Here is a 17,456-nt window from a genome sequence, read left to right on the forward strand (position 1 = left end):
CTTCAATTGCATTACATTATGCAATTTGACATAATACCAAACAATACAATCTTGCGCTATCCAGTACAAAAAATTTTTTTTTTTAACATAGGAGTCTATCTGCAACGGATGGCATCCGTCGGAGGTATACAGTTTTTATTTTGCACCATACGTATCAGATTATGCCGGATTTAGAGAGAAAGTAAGGGAGGACACATCTGTATATCCATGCTTGTCAGTGTAGACTAAAATGGCTAAAGTAGCAATGATCTGTCCATACTTCTATGGTATTCTGTCCATACTTCTATGGTATTCTCTATGGTATTCTGTCCATACTTCTATGGTATTCTCTATGGTATTCTGTCCATACTTCTATGGTATTCTGTCCATACTTCTATGGTATTCTCTATGGTATTCTGTCCATACTTCTATGGTATTCTCTATGGTATTCTGTCCATGCTTCTATGGTATTCTCTATGGTATTCTATCCATACTTCTCCGGTATTCTCTATGGTATTCTGTCCATACTTCTATGGTATTCCCTATGGTATTCTGTCCATGCTTCTATGGTATTCTCTATGGTATTCTGTCCATGCTTCTATGGTATTCTGTCCATACTTCTGTGGTATTCTCTATGGTATTCTGTCCATACTTCTATGGTATTCCCTATGGTATTCTGTCCATGCTTCTATGGTATTCTCTATGGTATTCTGTCCATGCTTCTATGGTATTCCGTCCATACTTCTGTGGTATTCTCTATGGTATTCTGTCCATACTTCTATGGTATTCCCTATGGTATTCTGTCCATGCTTCTATGGTATTCTCTATGGCATTCTGTCCATACTTCTATGGTATTCCCTATGGTATTCTGTCCATGCTTCTATGGTTTTCTCTATGGTATTCTGTCCATACAGAATACCATAGAGTAGTCACGGTGTGAAAAGGCTTCATAAAAAAGTTGCATTCATTCTATAACACCCATCCAACAGTCTGACGCTAAGTGTTGGTTGGTTGCTGGTTTACAACTTTCAGGAATATTTAGTAGTAATCCACAACGTACGACGAGTATCTATCCATTATTGGTAGTCTTGGTGATGGCTGCTCACCCTCCATTACACACTGTCAGAATGATTCATTTGAATGATCGCAACTGAATTACAGTATATGGATCTTACTTATTTCTTTACATACAGAGAATATAAATAGGTCAGTGATTTATATAGATGCAAAATTTGAATTGAGGTTGCGTTATATGAGTAGATCTCCAAGAAGAAGTCAATAAACTAACATTTGTGTGAATGTTGCATACATTATAACATTTCTTTCATCTGGTTCTTGGAAATACATTTGCAACATCTTTAACATTAGTATTTATTATACTCTCACTCTATATTCTTTTGTAGATTATTAAGACAATGTGGATGTTTAGGTGGAGGTTTAAGTAATATAATTGAATTCATGGAAATATAACTTCTAAAGTACATTACAAAATTGCTCTATGGTTATACTAAGGCCCTGTTCACACAGAGGTTTTTTTGCAGGCGGAAAAAATCTGACTCAGAATTCCTTCAGGAATTCTGAGGCAGATTTTGAACTGCCTGCACGTATTTTTCCCGCTGCGTTTTTTGTCCATTGAAGCTGAATCAAGGACCGCGGGCAAAGAATGCTGTGAAAATGCACAGAAACAGATTTTTTTTACCTCCCATTGAGTCAAAGGGAGGTTAGAGGCAGAAACCGAGGCAAGAAAGGACATGCCGCTTTTTATTCCAACAAGAGGCCAAAAGTCGCCCAGGAAAATAAACGCCCCTGCCCCATATTGAAATCAATGGGGGGCAATTTCGGACGTTTTTTTTTTTTTACGCTTATTCTGACGCAGTTTTCACATCAAAATCAGCGCCAAAAACTGACCCTTACTTTGTGTATTCATTGGCTAAAAATGTAATATGGCTGCACTTTTTAGGGGTTGTCCTTTAAGAAAAAACACATTCCATGTTTCCTATTAGGACATATGAACTTCACAGAGGAGTTGGCTCAGGACCCCTCCCTACAAGCCCCATTGGAAAACCCCTATCAACAGCAGCTCAGAACTCAGCACTACTACAGTATGTATTACATGATCACCGTTTGATTTCAATGGGTGCTATGCAATGCTACATTTCTGCTTAGGTGCCAGAACCCTTCCCCTTTGACACATAGCAGGCACTGAAGAAAAATGGATGTAGCATTGGATGAAGCCAGTGGCTTAGCTATAGGAGCTGCAGAAGTTCCTGCTTGGGGTTGCACTTTTTAGGGCGCCAACCCCAAATTATTTTTTAGTGTTCATTTCAGAATTTTATTCCTAGCGTATGTCGTACACCTGACCACCCTCCGAAATTACTTTTACGTCGATGATTTTTATTGTTATGACTGTTTTCTTTTATTACATCGAGAAGGTGTTGTCGCATATCGCTAGGACATAGTACCTTAAAAATATGGGACATAAATTGTTGGTCAACGAGCGTGCATATAATTGTTTTTACTGTATTTTAAGTTCATTCACATTTTGTACTTGGAGTGCCTTATCCTGTTACTGATACTATATAATAAAGTTTGCTTTAAATATAACTTATTTTTTCAAAAATGTCATTAATTTGTATTGTCACCAATACAAGCTACCACCAATCCAAAGTACGGCCATGCATGTTTTACATTACTTTTCAATTATATAGGCAGGAGTGTTTCTAGAGGGCGGACAGAGGTTGTGATTGTGACCCCCTTACATATTCTGCATTGAGGCATTAGCGCTTCAAGTAACCACTCTGTATATAAGTAAATAACATGTAAAGATTTTTCTGCAACCTCAGAATCATTCGTGATTTTTTTTTTTCTTGGAAAGGAACATTCTTTGTGAACAGCATATATAATGCCGAAAAAATCAAAATATAAAAAATACAACTCAAAGAAGACATAGGTCCAGCACTTTTAGGTATAAGCGTTTTGTTTTATTAAGTGGAAATTCTCTTATATAGAACTTTTTATTCACAGATCCACATCCTATAACAGATATCTTATGCAGGGGCAACTGACATGATTCAACATTTTTCCTGCCAATTAAACTCAGAATTTTTATAACACGTTTAAACAACCACCGTAAAACCTCAATACTGAGATGTATAATCAGATCAATTTGTTCATAATTACATTAATCATGATATGATAGCACGGGATGTTCGTCAGAGGAAATTGCAGCAATTGAAAAGTGTTAGACTGTGGCAGTGGCAGAAAGTTGTAACTCATGTGAGTAAAGTTTTATGGTGAAAGATTGCTTAATGCTAAGGTAATAAAATGGCAAGAGCTCTTGTTCTAGCTAATTTATATTTGTACTGCCTGGCTATGAGCCATTTCTATTAAAACTATATGTAATGCAGCAGATAAATAGGAGATACAAAGAATGTGTATATAACAGATATAACTGTTATTGGACGCTATAAACAGTATATATTCACAGCAGATAAGCTCCCTAAGAAAAAAAGAGCTGTGCCAACTTTCACTAAATTCCAGTCTCCAGGCGCATATTATACCAGCAAAAGTCCTGTACTAAATAATTCAATTAAAATGTTAGCATTTTCAGATAAAAACCTTAAGAGTTATTTGACCACTTTCACCACTCTCGCCCTGGAACTCTGGATCTGCCGCTGCCAGCGGGTTATACTACTCTCACCCTGGAACTCTGGCCTGATCGCTGCCGGTGGCTCTGACCGCTTCCGTTCTGGTACTCTGGTCTGGCCAGACCCCTAAATTAATTCAGACTCCGAAATTAATTCCGACCCCCTTTCAGACCCCTTTATTAATTGAGACCTCGGATCAGACCACTAAATTAATTTAGATGCCAGACCAGATCCCTAAATGAATTAAAACCCCAGACTAGACCCCTAAATTAATTCAAAACCTAGACGAGACTCCTAAATAAATTCAGTCCCCCCCCCCAGCCAATTGAATCTCATACACTACGCTGCTACTGTATTCTTCTGCATTTTTTCCGGCCGGAAACCGCGGCAATTCCAGAGTGTGTGGACGAGCCCTTAAGGTCTCTTTTTTATATAATAAACTATTACATTTTGCATGCAGAATTTGGGATAATGTTCAGTTAAGGGTAGGAGTAGCATTATAGTTAAAGGGGTTGTCCACTACCGGACAACTGACGACCTATCCATCGGACCCCCACCAATCAAATACTGATGACCTATCCGGTAAGGTTTAGGACCTAATGTATTATACTACTGCCACCACTAATAATAATAATGCTAATAATAATTATATGAATAATATTTACATACAGTTAGGTCCAGAATTATTTGGACAGTGACACAATCTTCATGATTTGGGCTCTGCATGCCACCACATTGGATTTGAAATAAAACAACTGAGATGCAATTGAAGGGTAGACTGTGAAACGTTTAGGAATTGCAACCATTTTTCTACACAGCCTCCTCATTGCAGGGGCTCAAAACTATTTGGACAAATTAACATTAACATAAATAAAATTTATTTTTTTAATACTTTGTAGAGAATCCTTTACAAGCAATGACTGCCTGAGGTCTGGAACCCATGGAAATCACCAAACGCTCGGTTTCCTCCTTTGTGATGCTTTGCCCGGCCTTTACTACCGCTGTCTTCACTTGTTGCTTGTTTGTGGGTCCTTCTGCCTTAAGTTTTGTCTTAAGCAAGTGAAATGCAGCTCGATCGGGTTGAGATCTGGTGATTGACTTGGCCATTGCAGAATATTCCACGTCTTTCCGTTAAAAAAACTCCTGGGTTGCTTTCAAAGTATGTTTTGGGTCATTGTCCATCTGTACTGTGAAGCGACGACCAATCTACCTTGCTGCATTTAGTTGAATCTAAGCAGTAAATATATCCCTGAACACTTCAGAATTCATCCGGCTGCTTCTGTCTTCAGTCACATCATCAATAAACACTAGTGACCCAGTGCTTTTGGCAGCCACGCATGCCCATGCCATCACACTGCCTCCACCATGTTTTACAGAGGATGCGGTGTGCTTTGGATCATGAGCCTTCTCCATACTTTCTTCCTCCCATCATTCTGGTACAGGTTGATCTAGTTTCATGCTGTTCCAGAACTAGGCTGGCTTCTTTAGATGTTGTTTGGCAAAATCTAATCTGGTCTTTCTATTTTTGAGGCTGATTAATGGTTTGCACCTTGTGGTGAATCCTCTGTATTTGCTCTCATGAGGTCTTCTCTCTCTTTATGGTAGACTTAGATACTGATACACATACTTCCAGGAGAGTGTTCTTCACTTGGGTAGATGTGGTGAAGGGGTTTTTCTTCACCATGGAAAGGATTCTGCGATCATCCACCACAGTTGTCTTCCGTGGACGTCCAGGCCTTTTGGAGTTCACGAGATCACCAGTATCAAACTGTTGATTTGTCCACTCCTAACATTTGTGCTATCTCTCTGATGGATTTCTTTTTTTTAAGCCTAACGATGGTCTGTTTCACTTGCATTGAGAGCTCCTTTGACCTCATGTTGTGGGTTCACAGTAACAGCTTCCAAATGCAAATACCACACCTGGAATCAACTCCAGACCTTTTACCTGATTAATTGATGATGGATTAATGAGGGAATAGCCCATGCAGCCGATTAAATAGCTTTTGAGGTAATTGTCCAATTACCTTTGGTCCCTTGAAAAAGAGGCAGCTACATATTAAAGAGCTGTAATTCCTAAACCCTTCCTCAAATTAGGATGTGAATAGCCTCAAATTAAAGCTGAGAGTCTGCACATTAAGCCCATATTGATTATATAACTGTATATTCAATAGGTTTTGGTAAACAACTAAAATGTCAAAACTTGTGTCACTGTCCAAATAATTCTGGACCTAACTATTAATTTCCAATTTTTCATTGCAACTTTATAACAAGAGTTTTCTATGATATTTCTAATATTTTAATAAAAATTACAGACTCTTCCATTTATAGACTACACAATACTATAAATAATGATGATGAATGATAATTTTACTGTTGTATTTTAAAGGGCACAGACATTAAGATTTCAAACTCAGCACTGGAATAATGATCTTAATAAAATTTCAAGCGTTGAAGGTAAAAATAAAATGAGTTAAAGTTGAGGGGCTTGCGATATATTGTATATGCTCTGAAAGGTTGTACTAGTACTATTGTAAATTATATAATGTTTGCTTTTTGCGATTACTAAAATATTTGGAATGATACATTTAAAAAAATTATTTGAAACAGAGTTTGTTAAAGAAGCACTCCGGCAATTTATTATTATTTTTTTGCACATGTCATGCTAACTCACCAGCAATATTCTAGCAGTGTCATTTGTTTCTTCCCTATATATAAACAAAAAAGAAACACAAAGCGCACATAGTGCATCAAACGATACAAACGTGAATGTGTTCTAGGGTGGTCAAAGCCAGAGCACAACTTCCAAAGAGACAGAGAGTATATTAACTCAATGAGTTGTCGGTCTTGGAGATTTGCAGCCTAGGCTCCGGTCTGGATCAGGAATTTGTCCGGAATCAGCATGGAGAAGAGGGAGGCAGACAATCTGAGAAATTCTGATATCCGTCGAAACAGATGAAAAGGCTTCGTAATAGTTAAGATAATTTAAGGAGTATTTGTACATGAAAAAACAACGTGTTTCGAGGCCGAACTGGCCTCTTCCTCAGGTAAAGTACAAAGGATCCTTTATCTTAACTATTACGAAGCCTTTTCATCTGTTTCTACGGATATCAGAATTTCTCAAAGTTGGTTGCGCCAGTGCGATCATCCAGATTTTCTGCCTCTCCTCCCCATTTGTTTCTTCCCGGCTCAGTTGCATCTATACATTTTAAACCCTTTCATTATGGGCAGCTATGTCATGTGATCTCAGTCTGACCACCAAAATAGACCATGCTCTTATGTGTTGTCGACTACCCTATTGTATCCTTACGGAACGGAAACAAACGGAAACCAATTGCAACGGAAGCATTACCATTGAAATCAATGGTAATGCAAACGGAAGCTTTGGTTTCCATTTGGTTTTCCGTTCATGGGTTCCTCCGACGGAAAGGTCTAACGGAACCCATGAACAGAAGCCCAACACTGATTTGAAAACAGCCTTAATATATATTAGTACTTTCTACTCCCATACTCCTTGTCTCTCCGATATGGTAGATACATGTAAAGAGGCACTAGGGGGCGATCACTTGTGTCTTCCAAGACCTGCACTGAAATATATGGTTAGCGCAAGGAAGGGACAACAGAGCTGCTGTATAATAAGCACGTTCTCTGCATCAGAACACAACTATCTTTTTAAAAGTTGTGCCATTCTGAACCATTGGGACACAGAACATGTCTGATGGTTGGGGGCAAGACAGAATAGAATCGTAGATTGCAGATTGTGCCCCCCCCCCCTGCTTTAACGGGTATGTACAGTGGCGGATTATCATATGGGCGATTCGGGCGGCCGCCCGGGGCCCGAGGCTCCCAGGGGGCCCATGGCAGCCCGAACCGCACATCTTCCAAACCTATTCAGCGCGCTAGCGCTGCTAACTTCCGAAGATGAGGAGGGGAGGAGCAGGGAATTGGCCGGGAAAGGGGTAGGACACGCCTCCCTGACAAGTGCGCCATTGAGTAACAGAACAGCGACGGACGGCTGTTCTGTTACTCCAAAGCTGCAAGAGAAGAGAAGAGCCGGGCGGTCACCGGCGCTGAGGTTAGTTATCCTCCTACCCAACTGGTTCCCAACCGCTGGCTGTATTTTTACGGCCAGCGGTCAGGGATGGGTCCTTAAAACCCGAGCCATAGACTTTCTACGGCTCGGGTTTTAACTTGCTGCCCGCGCGATCGGGCAGCTGAATGTCGGGTCTCCGGCTGTCAGTGACTGCCGGGGACCCTGAGGAGAGGATAGAAGCAGCTTTCGCTGCTTCTGACTTCTCCGATGTCTTCTTACACAGCGTTCAATGAACGCTGTGTATAGGAATAGAGACAGCAGCAGCGGCGCTGTCTCTATTCCTCCCGGTGATCATGTGACTGGTCACATGATCACCGGGTGCCGTTAGTGACAGACTGTTGCTGGGTCTAACTAGACCCAGCACAGCCCTATTTGTGACAATCGTCACTATGAGAGGGCTGATTTCCCCTGTAACTGGGGCTGCTGTGCAGCCCCAGTTACAGTGGAAAAACCTGGTGTAAAATAAAGAAAAAATATATATAAAGTTCCCCAAAGGTCTTCTTTGACCTTTGGGGGACAGACCATAGTAATAAAAAAATAGTAAAGTAAAGTGCAAAAAAAAAGAAATAATAAATACACATAAAATACCCACCCCCCAAAAAAAACGTTCCCCCCCGCCAATCATTGTTGTAACGCTAGCGCTGACCCAATTACCCTAATATAGACATGTAATATATTAAAATTTACGGTAAACAATGACGATTACAAATAAAAGGTCTATTTTAGGGTAAAACTGTTATTACCAAAAAAAATAGCTGAAACGTAAAAAAGCTTATTTTTTTACTATTATTTTCAAACTTTATGAATAAAAATTCTAAAATAGCAATTGTCTACGGAAAAAACGTCGCAAAAATCACGTCGTGTTTTTTTTTTTTTTTTTTTTTTTTTATAAAAATGTGTGTTTGGTGCAACTTGTAATTCCGTTTTATTAAAAAATATTTTCACTTTTTGAGATACAGCTGCTTTGTATCCTGTATCCGTCAGGTCAGCAGGACTGACGGGATCAGTGAAACGGGCCCTGCGCTAAATTATAATCTTAGATGTGATAGATTTGAGGTGGATCCTGCGTGTCACTGATCCTGTCAGTCCTGCTGACCTGACGGATACAGGATACAAAGCAGCTGTATCTCAAAAAGTGAAAATATTTTTTAATGAAATCAATCAATCACACACATACTTATATATATATATATATATAATTATAATATAAAGTTTTTAAATGTGTACATAACCTTGTGGCACTATATACAAGGGGGAGCGCTGTGTGCCACTATATACAAGGGGGAGCGCTGTGTGCCACTATATACAAGGGGGAGCGCTGTGTGCCACTATATACAAGGGGGAGCGCTGTGTGCCACTATATACAAGGGGGAGCGCTGTGTGCCACTATATACAAGGGGGAGCGCTGTGTGCCACTATATACAAGGGGGAGCGCTGTGTGCCACTATATACAAGGGGGAGCGCTGTGTGCCACTATATACAAGGGGGACCGCTGTGTGCCACTATATACAAGGGGGAGCGCTGTGTGCCACTATATACAAGGGGGAGCGCTGTGTGCCACTATATACAAGGGGGAGCGCTGTGTGCCACTATATACAAGGGGGAGCGCTGTGTGCCACTATATACAAGGGGGAGCGCTGTGTGCCACTATATACAAGGGGGAGCGCTGTGTGCCACTATATACAAGGGGGGGGCTGTGTAGTGCTATCCACAGTGGTATGTGTGTGGCGCTCTTTATAGGGGGGGCTTTTTGGTGCTATTTACAAGGGGGAGGGTTGTGTGGCGCTCTCTACAGGGGGGCTGTTTGGCACTATCTATAGGGGGCTGTGTGTAACGCTCTCTATGGGGGGGGGATGTGTGATATATAGAGGGGGCTGTGTATGGCGATATCTATGGGGGTGTGTAATATCTACAGGGGCTGTGTGTGGCACTATGTACAGGGGGCTGTGTGTATGTGGTGTTTTACAGTGTGTGGTATTATTATATGCAGTGTTTGGTGCTATTATATTTAGGTGCACAGTATGTGGCACCATGATAACTTTATTTTCGTTTATAGGTGTGGAAATGTTGGAAAAGTGAGGAGACGTCTGAGTGGCAAATTCTGCAGAAATGAGTCATGGCCGGGAGAAGTCGTCATGAGCGCTGTACCGGATGGAGAAGAAAAGAGGAAAAAAAGTACTAGAATCTGAGACGTCGTCACCTGTGAGTCACTAGATTTATAGAGAATCTGTCACCTCTCCTGACATTTTTATTATAGGAATCCTTGTATTTCACAAAAAGTCTTTCTGCAGTCCAGGACTGATAGACAATTCCCCTTGTCAGGAGGATGTGTCCCTGCACAGTGTGATACTGTCAGTATGTAGGGACACCGCGCTGTGACAAGGGAAATCGTAACACTGTTAATGCTTGCCCAAAAAGGTAGTGTTAAAAATAGTTACGGCGCGGCGGTGAGGAAGGGGGGCCCAAGTTTGGGTAACAGCCCAGGGCCCATGGTCTACTTAATCCGCCACTGGGTATGTACACTTATGGAACAAAAATATATATATTACTCCATCTAAAATAGGAAATGCAGCAACTTTGCTGAAATATCCTACCATTTTCTGTATACAGCTTCCATGCAGACCTATGTGTCCTAATAGTTATGGACTACAAACAAACCCTGTTGTAGGCTGAACCGGAAGTCATGTGTCCCTCACTGTACAATAGTATATCTTGGATCAATACTGTTTGCTTTTTTATTTTATATTTTGGTTTCAATGAAGAGATAAAAACAAAATTACAAAAGTGCACATACCCTTCAAGAGTTTGTTAGAAGAATAAAACTGAACCTGCATGACAAAGCCGCCTGCACTAGGTATTAAAATATAAATTCAACTTCTGCCAGATTTTATTTATCAGCTCTAAAGAAGCAAAATTGACTTGGTACATAGAAACATCTCTTCCAAAGACAGGATTCATTAAGAGTAAATTCTATGTATAGTCAACATTGTTTGTAGTAAGGGGTGACATGGTGCAGCTTGTTCTCAAACACCAGACAAATACTTTACCTTCATTTCTTTTCATTTGTGCCAGAAACGTAGTTAATCCTTTATTTGTTGCTGATCCCATGGGTAAAAGCATTTTATATTGCAGATTTATCTCGGAAAATGTGTTATTCAGGGCTCCTGGCTTTTTGTTAATAATGTCCTAATCTATCCAGGAAAAAATGTACAATAATTTACTGTCACTGATGAGAAATCAAAGTTTCTCTCAACTAATAACTAAATTGGTAGAGAAGAAAGACTATTTCCTAGATCAAACACCAATGTTTAATCATTGCACACCTATATCGTAACGTTTTTCTTTAGTCATGTTTATAAACACATCTGCACTTGCCTTACATAGGGTCTAGATAGAGTACCTGAACCATACTAGTGGTATGAGATGTGTATGACTAATTTGGTAGGGTGTATAACGTTCCTCTTCTATTTCTATCTGAATTTTACGACTAGCCCAATCTAGTATAAATGCCTTGGCAGCAAGCAAGATTGTCAAAGTAAATACTACTTAACATGTTGAAGGAGTAGCATGAATATAATCCCTGCCCATATGCCCTATTAGGGCATATAGAAGTTATAGAGAGAGGTACCCGCTTGGGACCCCCTCCATGAGACATAACAAAAAAACGCCCTTTCTGGTTGGACTTGAGCTGACCATGTCTTACATTAGAATGGTACCATCTAAAACTACACTTCTCTGGCTGAAAATGCCTGGCAGACTACAGCTTCCCTTGGCTAAATCAGCTGTTTGCTGAAAGTTGAACCCATGGTGATCAACTGTTTGTCGCTGTGGCTCCAAACTGAAAGGGGTTGTCTATGATGAGACGAACCATTTATATTTTAGGAATAGAGATACAAAATAGACACCATTTTTTTTCTGTTGGATACATTAAAAAAAAAACTCTTTGTGCCTCAGTATAAAATTGAAGGCATACTGAGATACAGTGGGGCTCCAGAGACTTTTATGGACGCCCTGTTACGGCTACGTACAACATGGAGGCTGTACGGAGCAATTATACAGCTATGTGCCTTAGACCTAATATGAACTTGTTTAAGGCTCTGATCATTAACTGTATATAGATAAAACATAGAGGTGATAGAAAGCAAAAGAAGCCCGAGATAAATGCATTCATGGACCTGTCTTCCAATCAAGGACCTTTTCCTGTAAATTAGAAGTAGATGGCAACGGAGAAGTAAATTTGACATTGAATCGCATAAATCTCTAATTTAGGTGTGAATGTGACAAATTGGCGTACAGAATTCAGAAAGTTAACGTTCCGCCTGATTGACAGTCTGCATGCAGGGGAACTCAGAATTAATCGTATTTTTTTGCCTTCCTGGCACTGATCATATAAAGATTTCTAGCAAATAAACCCTACGGTGAGCCTTAGATGGCTCAGCATGGTTGTGTTTTGTAGTGAACTGCAGATGTTATCACCACGGGCGTAGTTTTCTCTATTACCATAGGTCACTTTGCATTCTAAGTCCCAGGCATAATCATATACCCATTCTGGAGCAGTTAACGTATTTACTGTAATGCTATAAATGATCTCCTGGAAATGCTTCCAGAAATGCACATTCATTTTAATTGGTTTCACTATTTTGCAAAGTAAATGTATGATTTATGCTTTGTGGAATGACCTTTATAACTTTTATAAGTGATGTTACTAATTTAGTTAGGTATTTAATCTGTTTGCTGCTGCTGTTGTTTCAATATTTCATAAAACTGCCACTTTGTATAAAGCAAAAACAATGGAAAAAAATGCTTTTTTATCACATTTCCTCTTGACAAAACTCACCTGAGCTTTGAACATGCAAAGCGGCAATAAATATGTAATAAGCCTTCTTCCCTTGGGTGACAATGGACATTAAAACAATTTTAACAGCGCAATATTCTCAGCTTACTTCATAGGACATAAGTTATTTAGATATGATTGTGTTATTTTACATACTAGAAAAAGGTCATTTTATGCCTGCACTTGACAGAAAGCGTAAAACTACTAATAAGTAATAACAGATTTGTAACACGGGCAATCTGTCAACACTGCAGATGTGAAATGCGGCAGTGACATTCTAGTGATCACTGACACAGGGACGGATGTTCTGCTCTCAATGGGAAGCTTCCAGTCAGTTATAATATTTTAATATATTGCAATGTTCTCATTGAGTTTAAAAAGGCCTATAATTAGTGTAGTAACTATGGGAACTGTCTCAAAGGAAAATCTGGCCCTGGGCAGGGCTGCTGTCTTCCATTCTCGCCCTTTGTTTAGGAATGTGTCATCAGAAAATGACCTATCATTTAAATCAAGTTTTTGGTGTTAAACCTTTTTATTTTTATTTTTTAAAGTATTTTTGGTGATTTTTTAAAACATTTTTGTATGTCATCTATATTAAAAAAAAATGAACCTAAAATCTTGCAGTTTTCACTATGGCCACTGAGCCTCACAATATACTGACACTTCCTGTTCTGTAGAGATCACTTCTCAGCAGTCATCTCATTATCATCATCACAGTCAGGATTACAATGAAAGGTAACACCTATAGATGATAGACACAGGTTTCCCAGGAGAAGGTCACAGAAGTCGAAGGGTTCCCTCCTGTTCACAGGTTCCTATGGTCCATGTGGCTGCTGTAAAGCATATCTCTAAATGCTGTTTAAAGCAGCTCAGGCAAGATGGCCGCTCCCATAACCATGTACAGAAAATAGAATGAAAAAATTCTACAATCAAAAAATAAAAACAGATTTAAAAAAAAGATTATGTTTGACTAGTTTTAATTAGGAAAAAAACTTATAGGTGATACATTCCATTTAAGCTAATTTTATAGCGGAACGTACAGGGACTTGGTGTAGATGTTGAAGTCGTTCCCAGGCCCTCGAACCTGTGGGGGTTCAAAAGATCCTTGTGCCTAATATGAGAAGACCGGTACTATATATATGACATTTGATAGTTTTGGGGCCCTGTTACAGATTTCTTATTGGGGTCTAGGAGCTTCATGTTATGATTCTGGAAAGGTAAATGGTCCAAAACCTATGCTGGGTGTCCATTCTTTTGCAGCAGCAAGGTAGTCTGAGTTTTCCTCCTTTCAAATGTAGCGTTCAAATGGCCAGTTTAGCGAAAGCAAGAACAGAGTATTTAAATGCCATTGACTATATTTGATCTGCTCGGTGACTGCCCAAAGTCTTTAAACATTGAGCTATTCCCCAAACAATTTTGCACATCGCTGAATTCCAGATCACTAAATGCAGGGCACTCAATGAGCCCCGTGTACACAATATAATAGTGGCAATGGTGTTTTCATTATTACTCCTAAATGCTCACGTGATTGTATTCCCTGTAAGAGCCAGAGATGCTGGGTCTTAGCAGACCCAGATCAGTTCCACAATGGGTGCTACAAGGTATCAGGGCCACTCAAGGTGCGTATGGTCACGTGAGTCACAGTGGGTCCCCTGTCTACCCTACGTCAAGTTGGCAAGTTTAGAGCATGTTGATGCTTTATCCTTGTTAGCACACTTAAAATACTTTTATTAATACACTATTTGTACAGTACTACGCTGTCAATTTTTCAAGGCAGTCAGCTCACATTAAGATTGAGGTCAACGTTTTTTTTTATGGCAGAAATTCTAAGCCAAGCTGCACCTTGTTGGAGTGGTCCTTGCAGTTTTCATTGCCTAACGCATGGTATGAAGAGGAGGCACCTCTTCCAGAGAAAAGATTAGTTATAATATTATGAACTGTCTGAGCTGTATAGCTATACTGTTTTTGTAGACTTTAGAGGTGCACTGGACCCTCTTTTACAATGACCTGCTCCCGCCTGTACCAATAAGGAAGTGTTCTATGTTGATATATAAAGATCTATATTTCACTGTATCTAAAGCGTAGAGTATGTTAACCAAGATTGTCATGGGCTCCCCGTTAATCCCAGTGGGCCCTGGCACCGGCCACTACTTATCCATAAGACTACTCTATATTTATGTAGATGGACCTACTCTTCATACAGAAAAGTCTGTATTAATGAGAATATTTAATCAAACTACTTCCTCAATTGACACATTGGCGAGTGTATCTAAGCCTTTAACTTTATTTCATAAAAAGTATAGAATAAAGTATAGAATAGATTGAACCTATTATAATGGATCCTCTTCATAATGCAGAGAAATATTTCTTTGTCTTTAGTTCTCTCTATAATTTCACTTGGTTGATTTTAGTAATGGAAGGGAATTCACGCATTCTAAAAAATGTCATATTTAACTAACATCATGAAGACATTTCCAACCTGAAAAGAGAATAAAGCTAAATGAACTGCAAATAGCTGAGTAAAATGTAATAATGTGCAAAGTGCATGTAATGTAAAGTGAAAACTGATAAATAGTTATTGTATGTGCCAATTATAAAGGAGTAATGGACCATTCACAATTCAATAGAGGAGAATCGGTTAGGTGTTGTTATAGCTTGGAGATGAACAAGGCGGACCAATCACTGACACTTTTTATTTTGTCTGGTCACACCACGTAGGTATAATTCTCATAAACTCAAATGATAGGATTGTGTGCAAAGCAACTGTGTACATACTTAAAAGAACAATGCCTCAACTGCAAAGCTTATAAAGTGCAGCTTATAAAAAGTGCTGTATCATGATTCCGGGGTATGTGGACCCACTAGACTGCTCCGCCGTAGTGGAGTGACAGCTAGCCAAACAACAGTCAATGGATAGTCTTAGCACAAGAGTACCTGTATGAGAGTCCAGACAGGCAGGAGATGTAGCAGACGCTTTGGCACAGATGATTCGTGGCACAGATGATGCTTGGCGTGGCAGATGATACTGGACGTGGCAGATGACACTGGATGTGGCAGATGACAGCATGGCAGGTGACACTTAGCATGGCAGATGACACTGGACAGGGCAGATCGAACAAACACAACCCAAACACTAGACTTCAGCTCAGGAACAAACACAGTTACAGGGTACAGGAAGCAGGATGCGGGATGCGGGAACACTGGGAACAGGATACAACTAAGGGACCATTTGCTGAAACTAACATGGTAATGCAACAACATTGCTCAGGCACAGGAAGGAGGGCAGGATGGATTTAAGTAGGGCAGGTTGCACGGGGATTGTATAGGGAATGTAATAGTAGTGCGCATGCTGGCCCTTTAAGAGGAGACCAGGATGCGTGCACCCTACGGGAGCGAGCAGCAGGCGGAAGCAGTACATGCTGGCGTACCCGGGGAGGAGGATGCCGGAATAGAGGTAAATGATGCTGGCGGCCGCCAGGGGAAGCCGGATAGCGGGGAACGGTGGCTGCCAGCGCTACGAGCTTCTAATATCATACACATATATAGTGTCCATGTAAATGTTTCTAGAGGTTCCTAGAGCTGAAGGTGTGTAATATAAAGCAGTGATCATGGGGAAAACTGTTGCATGGACTGTTTTTTTGTCATTAAAGGGGTTGTCTGGTTTATACAAATGAATGATATTTTTGCAGAATTAAAAGTTATAACATTTTTGAGATTACTTTCAGTATTAATTCCTATGGTTTTCAAGATCTCTGCTTGTTGTTATTACAGTAAGAGTATCAGAGCTGTGTCTTCTAACGATCCCAGCACCTGTGTGATCATCACATGACCATGGACAGAGGTGTATCCAGCGGAAGTAAACAATAAATGTTGCTACTGAATAACAACAAGAAGAGATCTTGAAAGCTGTGAGGAATTGATTCAGAAAGTAGATTGGAAAATTGTAAACTTTTAATTCTACCCAAAAAAGTACTAACGTTAATTTGGAAAGAAACAGACAACCCATTTAAGTCACTGGGGCAGGGGGGGCGGTGAAGCTCTCCAAGGAAGGGGTTTAAGAGTGTATCCCCCACATTTGATCCCTAAAGTTTAACATGATATTGGATGGACAGTTATTTGCGCTACAGCTATCAGTTCTGATTAGATATAGACAGAAACTTAAAGCCAAATTCTTCCACAGGTGCAGCTCTCGTACCTGCAGGAATAAAGGATTACAAGATTTTAAAGTTTATTCATGTGGGCCCAAAATTGAAAAATAACAGAGTTTGCAAAATACTTACCTTACCGTTCCCTCTATGTTCCCCACCATCGGTCTAATGTGTCCCCCGCCGCTCTTATTTTCCCTCAATCCATGCTGACATTTCGTCCATAGTGAAAACACTTTATATCATAGGTAATCGTGACGGGCAATTGGAGGCGTTCTTATGCACTTGAATGGTGACCCTTAAATGTCAGCAGTGCTAATGTTAAAGCTTAAAAAGGACAAGGAGAAGTTTTCATGTGTCCTAACCAGACCATAATTGCTGAAGGAAATCTCTTATTATGCCACAGTGATTCACTGTCAAATATGCAATGCAAAAAGCTTCTGAATGAATAAGTGCACATTTTTTTTAGCTGCTGTTGTGCATTAGAGATGAATCTTCAATGTACAAGTATAGATCGAATCAATAGCTGGATGAGAGTTGTAATTTTAAAAGGACTAGATAGATAGATAGATAGATAGATAGATAGATAGATAGATAGATAGATAGATAGATAGATAGATAGATAGATAGATAGATAGATAGATAGATAGATAGATAGATAGATAGATAGATGGATGGATAGATAGTCATTTAAAGGGCTTTTCCCATAATTAACATTGATCACTTATCCACAAGACAGGTGATAAATGTATGAACGCTGG

The sequence above is a fragment of the Rhinoderma darwinii genome, chromosome 6, assembly GCF_050947455.1.
Source record: "Rhinoderma darwinii isolate aRhiDar2 chromosome 6, aRhiDar2.hap1, whole genome shotgun sequence".
NCBI classification, from domain to species: domain Eukaryota; kingdom Metazoa; phylum Chordata; class Amphibia; order Anura; family Rhinodermatidae; genus Rhinoderma; species Rhinoderma darwinii.